The 16,852-nt window shown below is 39.7% G+C and overlaps 1 pseudogene; it reads right to left on the bottom strand.

The window, feature by feature from the left end:
- Positions 1–969: 969 nt before the first annotated feature.
- Positions 970–3,141, bottom strand: LOC138438774 (large ribosomal subunit protein uL4 pseudogene; annotated as a pseudogene).
- Positions 3,142–16,852: the final 13,711 nt, after the last annotated feature.

Genomic DNA, 16,852 nt, shown 5'->3' with positions numbered 1-16,852 from the left:
TCCCTACATGTTTCTATTTGTCTTAATAACAAAAAAGGATTTACATTTCAATAACCAGTAAAACCCCAACATAACATTAAGGTTAGCAGATATTTGGTCCTGTTTGAAATTTACGTAAGACATTCAGTCCACTGAAAAGGTTCTTGAAATCTGGCCTGTCACAAACGTCCATGAACACATTTAGTCCATGCTGAATGGTTTCGGACATGACCAAATATCAAGGTCCTTTTCACATGCATCAGACATCTTAAAACATTTTGGACAGGACCAAATTCTGGTAAGGCAAAAGAGCAATAGGTGTAAACAGAAAAGAGAAAAAAAAACCTTAAAAGATAGTGATATAAAACAGAGTCAGATCTAAAGATAAAAGCAACAGAGCAACTTGTTACACAGCACTCTTTCCACAAATAGAATGGGGCCACTCGTTAGCTTTTAACTTTCCAGCAGCAAGTTATAAAAGGAAAAACTGATTGGTTATGGAATTCACAGTTCAGTTCAGTCACTCAGTCGTGTCTGACTCTTCGCGACCCCATGAACGGCAGCACACCAGGCCTCCCAGTCCATCACCAACTCCTAGAGTTCACCCAAACCCGTGTCCATCGAATCGGTGATGCCATCCAGTCATCTCATCCTCTGTCGTTCCCTTCTCCTCCTGCCCTCAATCTTTCCCAGCATCACAGTCTTTTCCAATGAGTCAGCTCTTTGCATCAGGTGGCCAAAGTACTGGAGTTTCAGCTTCAGCATCAGTCCTTCCAATGAACACCCAGGACTGATCTCCTTTAGGATGGACTGGTTGGATCTCCTTGCAGTCCAAGGGACTCTCAAGAGTCTTTCCAACAACACAGTTCAAAAGCATCAATTCTTCAGCGCTCAGCTTTCCTTATAGTCCACCTCTCACATCCACACATGACTGCTGGAAAACCATAGCCTTGACTAGGTGGACCTTTGTTGGCAAAGTAGTGTCTCTGCTTTTTATTTTATTTTATTTTTTTCCTCATTGCCTCTTTGTTCAGGTCTTTATTCAAAATTAGCTGTCCAAAATGATTTGGCATTTATGGAATAAACAAATTTAAGTTTATGCAGCAGCCTTCTTTTCCTCTGAGGTGGGTTTCTTTTCTGTGGGCTTCTTTTCAGCTGCTGGTTTCTTGGTCCCTGCAGCCTTTTTTCCCACCACAGGCTTCTTCAGCTTCTTATCACCAACAGCCTTCTTTTCTTTGTTTCCCACCACAGGCTTCTTGCCCTGAACCCCCTTCTGATCTGATTTGGCTTCTAGTGCTGCTGCTGCCTTATCCATGCGGATTTTGTGATTCCTGGCCTGCCGAAGAATGGTGTTCCGGCGCATGGTCTTTGCATACGGGTTAAGCTTCAACATGATTCTCAGGTTTTTCAGTGGATTCTTCTTCAGGACTCTGCGATGAATCTTCTTGCGTGGTGCTCGGAGTGCTCTTTGGATTTCTGGGCTTTTCGAGATTCTGCTAAGGTCTGTATTGAGCATCTTGTGCATGGGGAGGTTGTAGTTACTCTTGAGGGAGGCTGCTTTACGCCAAGTGCCATATAGCTCATCTAACTTTCGGAAAGCACTTTCAGTCCAAATGCAGAAACGTCCCACATGACCACCAGGAGCAAGTTTCAAAATGTTCAGCTTGCTTACATTAAGCAGAGTAATTCCAGGGATGTTTCTGAAGGCCTTGATGATCCCATTGTCCTCATTATAGATGATGCAGGGTCCCCTGCGCTGGATGGGGCGCCGGTTTCTCATTTTGCCTTTGCCGGCTCTCATTCGCTGAGAGGCGTAGACCTTTTTGATATCATTCCAGGCCTTAAGTTTCTTCAGAAGCAAAACAGCCTCCTTGGTCTTCTTGTAGCCTTCAACTTTATCTTCCACCACCAAAGGAAGTTCAAGAACTTCCTCTATACGATGACCTTTAGACATGACCAGCACCGGTAAGGCTGAGGCAGCCAGTGCAGAGCAGATGGCGTATCGCTTCTGCGTTGTATTCACTCTGCGGTGCCAACGTCGCCAGGTCTTGGTTGGTGCAAACATGCGGCCCCCACGACACATATTTCCAAAAGCACCCTGGCCAGAACGGTGAGTCCCGCCACCTCGAACCCTGGGAATTCGAGCCACAGCTCTGCCGGTACCCCAAGACTCAGCACTGGTTTGATGACCTGCTAATTCACTGACAGCATAGGGCTGTCTGTTGTTTTTGCGCAAGTTGGTGTGAACGAAGTTAACAATATCGGATTGAATGGGAGCCTTGAACACAGCAGGCAAAGTGACATTTTTGCCAGATGACTCCCCCTTTTCAGAGTACACTGATATCAGTGGACGAGCACACGCCATGGCGGGGAGAGGAGAAGGCCATGCTCCTCTCACCCCGGCGGCTCCCATAGGAAAAGCTGCTTTTTAATATGCTGTCTAGGTTAGTCATAACTTTCCTTCCAAAGAGTAAGTGTCTTTTAATTTCATAGCTGCAATCACCTTCTGCAATGATTTTGGAGCCCCCCAAAATAAAGTCAGCCACTGTTTCCACTGTTTTGGCATCTATTTGCCATGCACTCTCCTCTTTCACTTTCATCAAGAGGCTCTTTAGTTCTTCACTTTCTGCCATAAGGGTGGTGTCATCTGAATATCTGAGGTTTTTGATATTTCTCTTGGAAATCTTGATTCCAGCTTGTGCTTCCTCCAGCCCAGCATTTCTCAAATGTACTCTGCATATAAGTTAAATCACAACCCAAATAATCACGATGATGTGATCTCTCACCTAGAGCCAGACATCCTGGAATGTGAAGTCAAGTGGGCCTTGGGAAGTATCACTACGGACAAAGCTAGTGGAGGTGATGGAATGCCTGCTGCTGCTGCTGCTGCTGCTAAGTCGCTTCAGTCATGTCCGACTCTATGCAACCCCATAGACGGCAGCCCAGCAGGCTCCCTCGTCCCTGGGATTCTTCAAGCAAGAACACTGGAGTGGGTTGCCATTTCCCTCTCCAATGTATGAAAGTGAAAAGTGAAAGTGAAGTCGCTCAGTCATGTCCAACTCATACCGACTCCATGGACTGCAGCCTAACATGCTCCTCCATACATGGGATTCTCCAGGCAAGAGTACTGGAGTGGGGTGCCATGCCAGTTCAGTTATTTCAAATCCTGAAAGATGATGCTGTGAAAGTGTTGCACTCAATATGCCAGCAAATTTGGAAAACTCAGCAGTGGCCACAGGACTGAAAAAGGTCAGTTTTCATTCCAATCCCAAAGAAAGGCAATGCCAAAGAATGCTCAAACTACTGCACAATTGCACTCATCTCACACACTAGTAAAGTAATGCTCAAAATTCTCCAAGCCAGGCTTTGGCAGTATGTGAACCATGAACTTCCAGATGTTTAAGCTGGTTTTAGAAAAGGCAGAGGAACCAGAGATCAAATTGCCAACATCCGCTGGATCATCAAAAAAGCAAGAGAGTTCCAGAAAAACATCTATTTCTGCTTTATTGACTATGCCAAAGCCTTTGTGTGGATCACAATAAACTGTGGAAAATTCTGAAAGAGATGGGAATACCAGACCACCTGACCTCTCTTGAGAAACCTATATGGAGGTCAGGAAGCAACAGTTAGAACTGGACATGGAACAACAGGCTGGTTCCAAATAGGAAAAGGAGTACTTCAAGGCTGTATATTGTCACCCTGCTTATTTAACTTATATGCAGAGTATATCACGAGAAACGCTGGGCTGGAGGTGTCCCTAAAATAGAATCAAGTTGTTTGGTATAAAATCAATGTATTCTGATACAAAGACTAGAAAGATACAGTATCCTTATTGTCTTCATCAACTAGCTACCATGGGACACAGTAAGCATCACCTATGTAATATACAAAATGGAGAATTTTGCAGCACTCACCACAGGCTAACATATCAAATAACCAACTGGACTTCAGTGCTTCTTTTTTTTTTGGCAACTGACATAATATATGCAAAATAGGACTGTATATAGTGGGAAAATAAGACTGGAGGCAAAATAAGGCAAATACAGATTTCAGTTCTGGCTTAGCCAGGAAATCTGTTACCTTGGGAAGTCACTTCAGTTCTCTGGCATACCATTTCTTAGTGTGTAAAATAGCAAGTCTAAGGCTCATTTCTAAGGTTCTTTCCAGCTCATAGTTTCTCTATGCTTCTAAGAAAGAACCATGTGATTTACAGCAAACTTGAGAGTCAGTAAAAATAAAACACCTTTCACTCTCACTGTTGGCAAAGTCATTTTGAAACAAAATGAGACAAAGTAGTCTCTTTAGAATAAAACAAACTGTCCCCATATCGTACTTGGTCAACCGTGAACATAACTGAGACTCTTTTATGCCTATCATTTATAAACAGGTACACCCACATTATTAACAATTATGTGCAGGTCTTTATGGCATCAACTCACAAGAACCAGTAACTTTTCAATTACAAGTGGAGTTTCTACCTTGCAAAGACAAGTTGAGCCTGAGTTCACTGAAGTTTGGGCAAGAACTTAAAAATGAAACTGCCATGAAAAATGAACTAATATTTTATGGCCACAAACTACAGAAAACATTTTTCTGGGCACTATAAGAAATGTAAATAAACACACATTGAACAATATTGGGAACTTCAAAGTCTTTCACTCCCTCTGGTAGAATATTTTTTGAAATTATTCATTTAATTGTTTTAAATTCATTTTTTTATTATGATAACAACGGTTTTAACATTTTATAAATTTCACATGCACACTCTGTGTCTGCGTCTATATACCCTACAGTGTGATCACCGCCAAACCTTTGATTTCCATCTGTCACTTGACAGTTAATCTCCTTTGCCATTACTTTTCCTCATGGCCCTTCACCGCTGATAACCACTGCTCTGCTTCTGTATCTACAAGTTTGTTCATTTTTTTGTTTCTTTCTTTCCATATGTAAGTAAAATCTTATGGTATTTGTCTTTCTCAGTCTGACTTATTTTACTTAGCACAATGCCCTCTGTTCATAGAGGGTGGGCATAAGGCCCATCCATGTTGTTGCAAATGGCAAAACTTCACCTTTTTATAGCTGACTAGTATCACAATTATTTTGTTCTGATAAGTATGTGTGTGTATGTGTATCACATCTTCTTTATCCATTTATCTGTTGATGGGCAATGTAAGTTGTTTCCATATGTTGGCTATTCTCACAATGAACATGGGACTGCATGTGTCTTTTTGGATTAATGTTTCCCTATCATCAGGATAAATATCCAGAAGTGAAATTACTAAATCAAATGGTAGTTCTAGTCTTAAGTTTTTGAGGAATCTCCATACTGTTTTCCACAGTGGCTACACCAGCTTGCACTGCCCCTATCCACGGCATGTAAGGGTGCCAAGAAAAGGACGGTTCCCTTTTCTCCCCATCCTTGCCAACACCTGGTCTTGCTTTTTTTTTTGATAATAGCCATTCCAATGGTTATGAGTGATATGTCACTTACCACATTGTGCATTTAACATAGTACTAGACTTCCATAAACAGTGAACACATCTCCAAAATAAAAATTAATGCAAATGAAAATCCAATGACTTAATTTGCTTTTTTAACTGAAAAGATAAAATAATGACAGGAAACCCTTTTTCATCTATGTAACATCTGTCTGAGTCCTTTGGATTTTTAATTCCATAGACCACATTGCAATTCTCTCATGTCAAATACTTTGACCATCCAGCTTGAGAAAACACTGCTGGATGGTCAAAGTATTTGACATGAGAGGAGCATATTACCTCATATATTAAAGTGAAACCTCTTATCTCAAATATGGAAAAGGGGGAAAACACGGAATTTTTCATAGCTAGTTTTCCTATAGTGGATGTAGTCCATGGGTAAAGACCCTAGAAAGAAACAAGCTAGGCTATAGGCACTCAATAGGAGATCTTCTTTGTTCTACAGATGTGACTTAAGAACACCTGTTCTTAATACACATTCCGGTGGCCCTAATCCCTCTCACACTTCATCTCTAGCTCAAGGTTGCTATTTAGTGGCTAAGTCATGTCTGACACTTTTGCAACCCCATGGACTGTAGCCCACAAGGCTCCTCTGTTCATGGAATTTCCCAAGCAAGAGTACTGGAGTACAGTTGCCATTTCCTTCTCCAGGGATCTTCCCAACCCAGGAATCAAACTCATGTCTCCTCATTGGCAGCCAGATTCTTTATCACTGAGGCCCCAGGGAAGCCCCCTAACTCAAGGTATTTGATTGTACCTTTAGTTCTTGGAATCTGGAGAGATACAGGCCGAAAACTTTCAGCTACAAATGTAATGAAATTGGTTCCGTTTATCCTACCAAGTCAGTTTATTCTAGTACAGTGCTAGTCAATATTCAACCTCTTGGCCCAGCTTTAATTATCCTATTTCCTATAAACCACCCTTTTACCCTTTTGCCTTTGTCATTTCAAACGTCAGTTCCCCTCAACTTTGGCCTTTGGGTTGGTTTTCCTAACTCACACCAAATCCTCTCATTTGGACAAAGTCTTTCCTACATCTCTGGATCACTTAAAAGTAAAAATTTGGAATTTTTCTAGCAAACAGAAAATTAATCAATTTTTACATGCATCTTGTCATAATCATCCTCTCTAATAAAACCTGCTAAAGTTCACAGTTGTCCAATAAATTGGTTGAGTAAAATAAAGGTAGGCATCTCGCTTACAAATCTTAAAAATGTGAATAAAAGTTATCATGTAATTCCAACTGAGCTATTTCAAATTCTAAAACATGATGCTGTTAAAGTGCTGCACTCAATATGCCATCAAATTTGAAAAACCACAGGGCTACAAAAGGTCAGTTTTCATTCCAATCCCAAAGAAAGGCAAGGCCAATGTTCAAACTATCACACAGTTGCATTCATTTCACTCATTTCACAGGTTAGCAAGATTATGCTCAAAATCCTTCAAGCTAAACTGTAGCAGTATGTGAACCAAGAACTTCTGTATATACAAGCTGGATTTAGAAAAGAAAGGGGAACCAGAGATCAAATTGTCAGCATTCACTGGATCATAGAAAAAAGCAAGGGAATTCAAAAAGAAAACCTCTTATTTCTGCTTCATTGACTATAATAAAGTCTTTGACTGTGTGGGTCACAGCAAACGGTGGAAAAATCTTAAAGAGCTAGAAATACCAAATCACCTTACCTGTCTCCTGAGAAGCCTGTATGCAGGATAAGAAGTAACAATCAGAACTGGACATAGAACAACAGATTAGTTCAAAATTGGGAAAGGAGTATGTTAAGGCTGTTTATTGTCACCCTGCTTATTTAACTTAAATGCAGAGTACATGGTGCCAAATGCAAGGCTGGGTAAATCACAAGCTGGAATCAAGACTGCTGGGAGAAATATCAACAACCTCAGATATGCAGATGACCTGATTCTGAGAAAGTTTGAAGGAAGGAGGAGAAAAGGGCAACAGAGGATGAGAAGGTTGGATGGCATCACTCAATGGACATGAGTCTGAGCAAACTCAGGGGGATAGTGAAGGACAGGGAAGCCTGGCATGCTGCAAGTCATGAGGTACCAGAGTCAGACATGACTTAGGGACTGAACAACAAAACGGACTGAAAGTTTGCTATCACAACAAAGAAATGTTTCCATTATTAGATATTCACAGACTTCCACATATGGTTATGGATATAGACTCGTGTTCACCAATTACTATCAGTGAAACACTAGGAAAAGTTATTGAACTGCTCTGAGCCTCAGTTTTCTCATTTATAAAATGTGAAATATAACTGTAGCTTTCTCATAGGATTTATGGGACATATAAATCAAATCATGTTTAAAGCCTTGGGGCTTCCCTGGTGGCTCAGCAGAAAATAACCCACCTACCAATACAGTAGACACAAGTTCAATCCCTGGGTAGGAAGAATCTTTGGAGAAGGAAATGGCAACCCACTCCAGTATTCTTGCTTGAAAAATCCCATGGACAGAAGAGCCTGGCAGGCTACAATCCATGGAGTCTCCAAGAGTCAGAAAGTACTTAGCAACTAAACGGCAACTAGCTAAGTAAATGCTGGTTATTATACCTCATCTGTAAGATATACATATTTTTTTTAAGAACACTAATGTCTCTCCTTTCTACCTTTCAAATTTTCTACTTATTTACATACCATCCCTTAATAAAAATAAGATCAACTCTCCACATTAAAAAGCAGTAACATCTTATACATATAATATTGCTAAGGTAAACTTTGTATTTTCTTCTCGACTTAAAGTACAGCAAATAATTTATATTGATTTACACAATGTTGAGCTGCAGCCATGAAATTAAAAGGCACCTACTTCTTGGAAGGAAAGTTATGACCAACCTAGATAGCATATTCAAAAGCAGAGACATTACTTTGCCAACAAAGGTCCATCTAGTCAAGGCTATAGTTCTTCCAGTAGTCATGCATGGATGTGAGAATTGGACTGTGAAGAAAGCTAAGCACCAAAGAATTGATGCTTTTGAAGTGTGGTGTTGGAGAAGACTCTTGAGAGTCCCTTGGACTGCAAGGAGATCCAACCAGTCCATCCTAAAGGAGATCAGCCCTGCGATCCCTTTGGAAGGAATGATGCTCAAGCTGAAACTCCAGTACTTTGGCCACCTCATGCGAAGAGTTGACTCATTGGGAAAGACTCTGATGCTGGGAGGGATTGGGGGCAGGAGAAGAAGGGGACAACAGAGGATGAGATGGCTGGATGGCATCACCGACTCGACGGACGTGAGTTTGAGTGAACTCCAGGAGTCAGTGATGGACAGCGAGGCCTGGTGTGCTGCAGTTCATGGGGTCACAAAGAATCGGGCATGACTGAGCGACTGAACCGAACTGAGTATTTGGGGGAGGGCAGCAATTAGGGGTTTATATAAATAGAAAGAAAAGGAAGAAAGAGGAAATGAAGTTGACATGAATTTCTCTTAGAAGAGGATTATGGACACTTACCCATGCTCAAAATTCATTGTCTAGTTTCAAGTGAGCAGTCAGACACCTAGATGAACTTAGTACAGGACTATACCTGCTAAGTTACTCAGTCATCTCCAACTCTTGGCAACCCCATGGACTATAGCCTGCCAGGTTCCTCTGTCCATGGGATTCTCCAGGCAAGAGTACTGGAGTGGGTTGCTATTCCCTTCTCCAAGGCATCTTTCCGACCCAGGGATCGAACCAGCATCTTTTATGTCTCCTGCATTAGCAGGCAGGTCCCTTACTACTAGCGCCACCTGGGAAGCCCAAGTACAGGATTCCATCAGACAAATCTGAGTTCAAACATGACCTCCATCACTTTTCAGACCTTAAGGAAATCACTTAGCTTTCCTATCTATTTTCACATAGACAAATAAAGATAGTAGTTATACTTATGAAATTGTTGTGAGGATTATAGTAAACACTTGGTATCTACTAGGCACTTGATAAACACTAGCTCCCTTTCCACACTATATCAATTATGACAATAAATGGTAAACTAAGAAACAGGCAAATGGAGATCCTCAACCAGATATAAATATACCTTAAACATAACTTCTTTATGATTATTATCTACTCTGTAAAAACTGGTAAAACATTCAATCTTCAATGCTTTTTTTTTTGTTAAATTAACTCTATTCAGACTTGCCTTATGGCCTATTATTTATCTTTGCATGATTTAGAAATAATTTTTGTTAAAATCTCTACTATGATGGTGGTTTTTCAATTTGTGCTAGTAATTCTCTGAGTTTTTGCTTTATATATTTCAGGGCTTTGTTATTGTGTTTATATGAATTTCCCTGGAAAAGCAAATGGCAACCCACTCCAGTATTCTTGCTTGGAGAATCCCATGGACATTTTCTGGGTAAAATTAAGCTTTTCATTATATATGAGCTGAACACAATTGCACTCATCTCACATGCTAGTAAAGTAATGCTCAAAATTCTCCAAGCCAGGCTTCAGCAATACGTGAACCGTGAACTCCCTGATGTTCAAGCTAGTTTTAGAAAAGGCAGAGGAACTAGAGATCAAATTGCCAACATCCGCTGGATCATCGAAAAAGCAAGAGAGTTCCAGAAAAACATCTATTTCTGCTTGATTGACTATGCCAAAGCCTTTGACTGTGTGGATCACAATAAACTGTGGAAAATTCTGAAAGAGATGGGAATACCAGACCACCTGACCTGCCTCTTGAGAAATCTGTATGCAGGTCAGGAAGCAACAGTTAGAACTGGACATGGAACAACAGACTGGTTCCAAATAGGAAAAGGAGTGCATCAAGGCTGTATATTGTCACCCTGCTTATTTAACTTATATGCAGAGTACATCATGAGAAACGCTGGACTGGAAGAAATACAAGCTGGAATCAAGATTGCCAGGAGAAACATCAATAACCTCAGATATGCAGATAACACCACCCTTATGGCAGAAAGTGAAGAGGAGCTAAAAAGCCTCTTGATGAAAGTGATTGAGGAGAGCGAAAACATTAGCTTAAAGCTCAACATTCAGAAAACAAAGATCATGGCATCCGGTCCCATCACTTCATGGGAAATAGATGGGGAAACAGTGGAAACATTGGCAGACTTTATTTTTGGGGGCTCCAAAATCACTGCAGATGGTGACTGCAGCCATGAAATTAAAAGACACTTACTCCTTGGAAGAAAAGTTAAGACCAACCTAGATAGTATATTCAAAAGCAGAGACATTACTTTGCCGACTAAGGTCCGTCTAGTCAAGGCTATGGTTTTTCCTGTGGTCATGTATGGATGTGAGAGTTGGACTGTGAAGAAGGCTGAGTGCCGAAGAATTGATGCTTTTGAACTGTGGTGTTGGAGAAGACTCTTGAGAGTCCCTTGGACTCAAGGAGATCCAACCAGTCCATTCTGAGGAAGATCAGCCCTGGGATTTCTTTGGAAGGAATGATGCTAAAGCTGAAGTTCCAGTACTTTGGCCACCTCATGCAAAGAGTTGATTCATTGGAAAAGACTCTGATGCTGGGAGGGATTGGGGGCAGGAGGAGAAGGGGACGACAGAGGGTGAGATGGCTGGATGGCATCACAGACTCAATGGACGTGAGTCTGAGCGGTCTCCAGGAGATGGTGATGGACAGGGAGGCCTGGCGTGCTGCGATTCATGGGGTCGCAAAGAGTCGGACATGACTGAGTGACTAAACTGAACTGAACTGCTGCTGCTAAGTCACTTCAGTCGTGTTCGACTCTGTAAGACCCCATAGACGGCAGCCCACCAGGCTCCCCTGTGCCTGGGATTCTCCAGGCAAGAACACTGGAGTGGGTTGCCATTTCCTTCTCCAATGCATGAAAGTAAAAAGTGAAAGTAAAGTCACTCAGTCATGTCTGACTCCTAGTGACCTCATGGACTGCAGCCCACCAGGCTCCCCTGTCCATGGGACCCTCCAGGCAAGAGTACTGGAGTGGGTTGCCATTGCCTTCTCCATATATGAGCTAGTTTCTCTCTAATAGTTCTTGCTTTTTTAAGACTATTTCTTCCTGATGTCATCTGAACAGTATATTTCTCTGCTTAATATATATGCTGCTGCTGCTGCTAAGTCACTTCAGTTGTGTCTGACTCTGTGCGACCCCATATGAGACGGCAGCCCACCAGGCTCCCCCGTCCCTGGGATTCTCCAGGCAAGAGTACTGGAGTGGGTTGCCATTGCCTTCTCCGGGCTTAATATATATACTTGGTATATATTTTGCTGTCCTTTACTTTCAACCTTTCTATACCTTTAGGCTTTAGGTATCTCCAGTGTATATCAGATAGTTAGCTTTTAAATCCAGTAAAACAATACTGCCTTATTAATGAGTTCATTCTGTTTACTTCTAATATTACTATTAATATGCTCACATTTATTTCTAGTATCCTATTAATATACATTTCATTTCCCTGTTTTCCTCTCTTTATTTTTATTCCCTATTGATTTATGTTACATTTGTTGGGGTTTTTGTCCCCTCTACTAGTTTGCAAGTTGTATACTCATATTTGTTTTAGTGGTTACCCTACTCAGAAAAAAAATCAGCTTTATTGAGATAAATTCACAAACCATAAAAGTCACCCATTTCAGGAATATAATTCAAAGACTTAGTATCAGGGAGTTGTACAACCATCACAACAATCTAAACTTAGCACATTTCTATCACCTCATAAGACATCTGTTCCCTTTACCAGTCAGTCGCACCCCATCCCTCAGAAGCCCTAATCCCTGTTAATCACTAGTCTATGTTCTGCCTTTTAAAATTTTCTTATTGTTGGTAAACATCGGCCTGAAACGTTCAACCACCAGATCAACTGGAACCTAAGAAATGCTGACCTTTTTTGAACTCTGGGACTTCAATCAACTGTCTTGACCTGTCAACCTCTGTCCTCGTTCTATGCTGAATTTTCTTGCTCAAGCTCCTTCATGAATGTGAACACAATGCCCAAGCCTTCTTGAACATGTATATACCTTAACTTAAAACCCCCAATTTTCTTGTCTAGAGAAGCTGCCTTGGGAAAGATCCCTTGTGTTCTCTTTACTTGCAACTAATAAATCCTTCCTTCTACTGAAAAATAAAATAAAATTTTCCTATTGTTGACATTTTATTTGATCTTAGTCAAAAGGCAGAGATATGGTTCTTGATATTTCAAATAATTAGAATTATGCAATATATAGTCCTTTGTGACTAGTCTCTTTCACTTAATGTTTTCACTGAGCATGATGAAAAAGTTCATCCATATTATAGTCATTCCTTTTTATGTCCCAATAATATTTCATCATGGGCTTCCCTGGTGGCTCAGATGGTAAAGAAACTGCCTGCAGTATAGAAGAGGTTCGATCCCTGGATTCGATCCCTGGGTCGGGAAGATCCCCTAGAAAAGGGAATGGCAACCCACTCCAGTATTTTTGCCTAGAGAACCCCACGGATCAAGGAGCCTGGCAGTCTACGGTCCATGGGGTCTCAATGAGTTGGACATGACTTAGCGACTAAGAAAACAATATTCGTCATATGGATATAAAACATCCATTCATTACATGATGGAGATTTAGATTGTTTCCACTTTTCTACTATCATGAATAATGCTTCTGGGGAACATTCATGTACAAGTTTTTATCTGGATATGTCTATTTCTTTTATGTATAGGCCTACAAGTTTAATTGCTGGGTCATATGCAGATACTATAGCTAACATTTTGAAGAACTGAAAAATTGTTTTCCAAACGGGTTATACCATTTTCACAGTTTCACAGCAACATGCTGCTGCTACTGCTAAGTCGCTTCAGTCGTGTCCAACTCTGTGTGACCCCACAGATGGCAGCCCACCAGGCTCCCCTGTGCCTGGGATTCTCCAGGCAAGAACACTGGAGTGGGCTGCCATTTCCTTCTCCAATGCATGAAAGTGGAAAGCAACATATGAAGGGTCTAATTTCTCAGTCTTGCCAACACTAACTCCTGTCCCTATGATTATGACAGTTGAAGTGGGCTCAAGTGGTATCTCATTGTAGTTTTAATTTGCATTGTCCCACAGTTAATAATGCTGATCATCTTTTATGTGTTCATTGGCTATATATTTTTTAATTAGATTAAAAATGAAAAATGCTTTGTCCATTCTTACTTGGATAGTCTTTTACATTGAGTTCTAAGAATTCTACATATTCTGAACACAAGTATCTCTTCAGATATTTGGAAGACAAGTATTGTTCTTCTTCAGTGGGTTGTCTTCTTGTTATCTTGATAGTGTCCTTTAAGGCACAAAATTTTTAACTTTGATGATGTCCAATTTATCTTCTTGTTATTTGTACTTTTATGGTCATAATTAAGAAACCATTGCCTAATCCCAAATCATGAAAATTTACTCCTAAGTTTAAGAGTTTTATAGTTTTAGCTCTTACATTTAAGTCTACGGGCCATTTTGAGTCATTTTTGTGTATTGTATGAGGTAGCGCTCTAATTCATTCTTTATATGCAAATATCCAGCTGTTCTCACACTATTTGTTGAAAGATTCCCATTTCCTCATCGAACTCTTGCAGCACCCTTATTGCAAGAAGTTTAACTGCAAATATATGAGTTCATGTCTAGACTCTATATTCTATTCCATTGATCTATATGTCTGACTTTTTGCAAGTACCACGCTGCCCTGATTACTACAGTTTTACCATAAGCTTTGAAATTAGGAAGCACGGATCTGCCAATTTCATTCTGCAACATTAAAATTGTTTTGGCTATACAAAGTCCCTTGTTTCTTATATGAAATTTAGGATGATCTTGTCAATTTTCTGGAAGAAAAAAAAAAAGCCAGATGTATAGGAATTATGTTTTATTGATTCATTTAAGGAGAGTAACAAGTGGTCTGTGGATGGTGACTGGAGCCATGAAAATAACATCATCACCTAGAATGTTCTAGCCCAAGAATCTGTGAATGAGATTTTACTTGGTAAAAAAGGATATTTACAGATAGAATTAAGGGTCTTGAGATAATATCATCCTGGATTATCCAAGTGGGCCTTTAATACAATCACAAGTACTCTTTATAATACATAGAAAAGACACAGCCATTCAGAAGTAAAAGACATATGAAGATGTAGATAGATATTAGAGTTATGTAGCCACAAGCCCTGAGTTGCCTGGAGCCACCAAAAGCTGAAGAGAAAAAGGAGGATTGTCTTCTATAGACTTCAGAAGGAATGCTGTTCTGTCAACACCTTAATTTTGAACTACTGGACTCTAAAATTGTGAGAGAACACATTTCTGTAGTTTTAAGCCACCATTTTTGTGGTAATTTGTAATGTCAGCCATAGGAAACTAACCCAGACAGTACTGTCATCTTAACAGTATTTTTTTCCAGTAAATATGTAAGGATATGAAAGTTGGACCATAAAGAAGGTTGAGTGCTAAAGAATCGATGCTTTTGAATTGTCCTGGAGAAGACTACTTGAGAGTCCCTTGGACTTCAAGGAGATCAAACCAGTCAATCCTAAAGGAAATCAACCTTGAATAGTCATTGGAAGGACTGATGCTGAAGCTTTAGTACTTTAGCCACCTGATGTGAAGAGCCAATTAATTGGAAAAGACTGATGCTGGGAAAGATTCGGGGCAAGGGGGGTTGGGGGGAGGGAATAAGATGGTTGGATGGCAACACTGACTCAATGGACATGAGTTTGAGCAAACTACGGGAGACAGAGGACAGGGAAGCCTGACATGCTGCAGTCCATGAGGTTGCAAAGAGTTGAATATGACTTAGCAACTGAACAACAACAAATTCATGAATATGGAATGTCTTTCCATTTATTTATTATCTTCCATTTCTGTCAGTGTTTTGTAGTAGTTTTCACTTTACAAGACTTGCATTTCTTTTGTTAAATTTAAATCTTAGGTATATTGTTCTTTGGGATGTTGTTGTAAACTGAATGATTTTCATATCATTTTCAAATTGTTATTGTGTATTTAAAATAAACCAATTTTTGTATATTTATCTTGTATCTTGCAACCTTCCAGTATTTTTCTAATTTCTTCCAGTATTTTTCTAATTTCTTAGAATTGTTTATATATAAGATCGTGTCATCTGTTCATAAAGAGAGTTTTATATTTTCCTTTTTGTAACTAGATACCTTTTATTTCTTTTCTTGCCTAATTGCCTTGGCTAGAACATGCAGTTCAGCATTTGACAAAAGTGGAGAGAGTACATATTCTTGTCTTATTCCTGATCTTAGGAGGACAGTTCCTGGCTTTCACCATCAAGTGTGATGTTAATTGTGGGTTTTTCATTATGTGCCTTTTGTCAGTTTACAGAAGTTCCCTCTCTTAGTTTGTTGTGTGCTTGTATCATGAAAGGGTATTTGGTTTATCAAAAGTTTTTTCTATGTCTATTGAGCTGATTGTGTGATTTTTGTCCTATAAAAGGTCTAATTTTTTTGTGTGTGTGCTAAACTACCCATGAATTCCTGGAATAAGTTCCATTTGACCTTGCTGTATAATCTTTATTCTTTTTGTATATTGCTGGATTAAGTTTGTTAACACTTTGTTGAGGATTCCTCTTCTCCATAGGAAATAATGATCTATTATTTCCTTTTCTCATGAGGTCTTGTCTGGTTTTAGTATTAACACTAGCCACACAGACAAAACTGGGGAATAGGACTTTCTCATCTACTTTTTAAAAGTTTGTGGGGAGCTGGTATTAATTCTTTAGAAGTTTGGTAGAATTCACCTGTGAAGCCATTTAGAAGCCTAGGCTTTCATTAGATACAACATAAAAATTAGCAATCTCTTTTCTCAGAAGTACAGTCGGATTTTCTACTTCTTGGGTTAGTTTCAGTAATCCATATCTTTCTAGAAACTTGTATGTTCCATGTATGTTGTCTCATTTGTCAGTACAGTAATTCATGGGTATTCCTTGTAAAAAAAAAATTCTGTAAAGTGGTAGTGAAGTCCTCTCTTTTTTCTTTCTGATTTTAAAATTTTGATTTTTGTGTCGCCTTTCTTTTTCTGTAGGCCAAGTAATGATTTATCAATGTATTGATGTTTTCAAAGATTTTGAAATTTGGTTTTGTTGATTTTCTCTTTTTCATGTTGTTTCTTTCCACGCTGCCATTTTTAATTTCCTTTTCCTTGTGCGGTTATAGTTTCTTCTTTTTTTCCAGTTTCTTAACATGGACAGTCATTTTGCTATCTTACTTTAAATAAAAGCTTTTATAGATAAAATTTCCTCTAAGTACTTCTTCAGCTTCATGTTTGCTCTAGAACAATTTCCACAAATGGAAATTTCCACAAATTTCCTTCAAATGGTTGTTTTTCATGATTTTCACCAATTATAATTTCTTCACTGGGGAGTGGGTCCACAGAGCTCAACAAAAGAGTATTTCTGAAGCTTCATCACTTTACAGCAATAAATGAGC

Source organism: Ovis canadensis, chromosome 4 (genome assembly GCF_042477335.2).
Source record: "Ovis canadensis isolate MfBH-ARS-UI-01 breed Bighorn chromosome 4, ARS-UI_OviCan_v2, whole genome shotgun sequence".
Taxonomy (NCBI): Eukaryota; Metazoa; Chordata; class Mammalia; order Artiodactyla; family Bovidae; genus Ovis; species Ovis canadensis.
The sequence above is the reverse complement of the archived record's forward strand: the minus strand, read 5'-3'. Positions and strand labels throughout refer to the sequence as shown.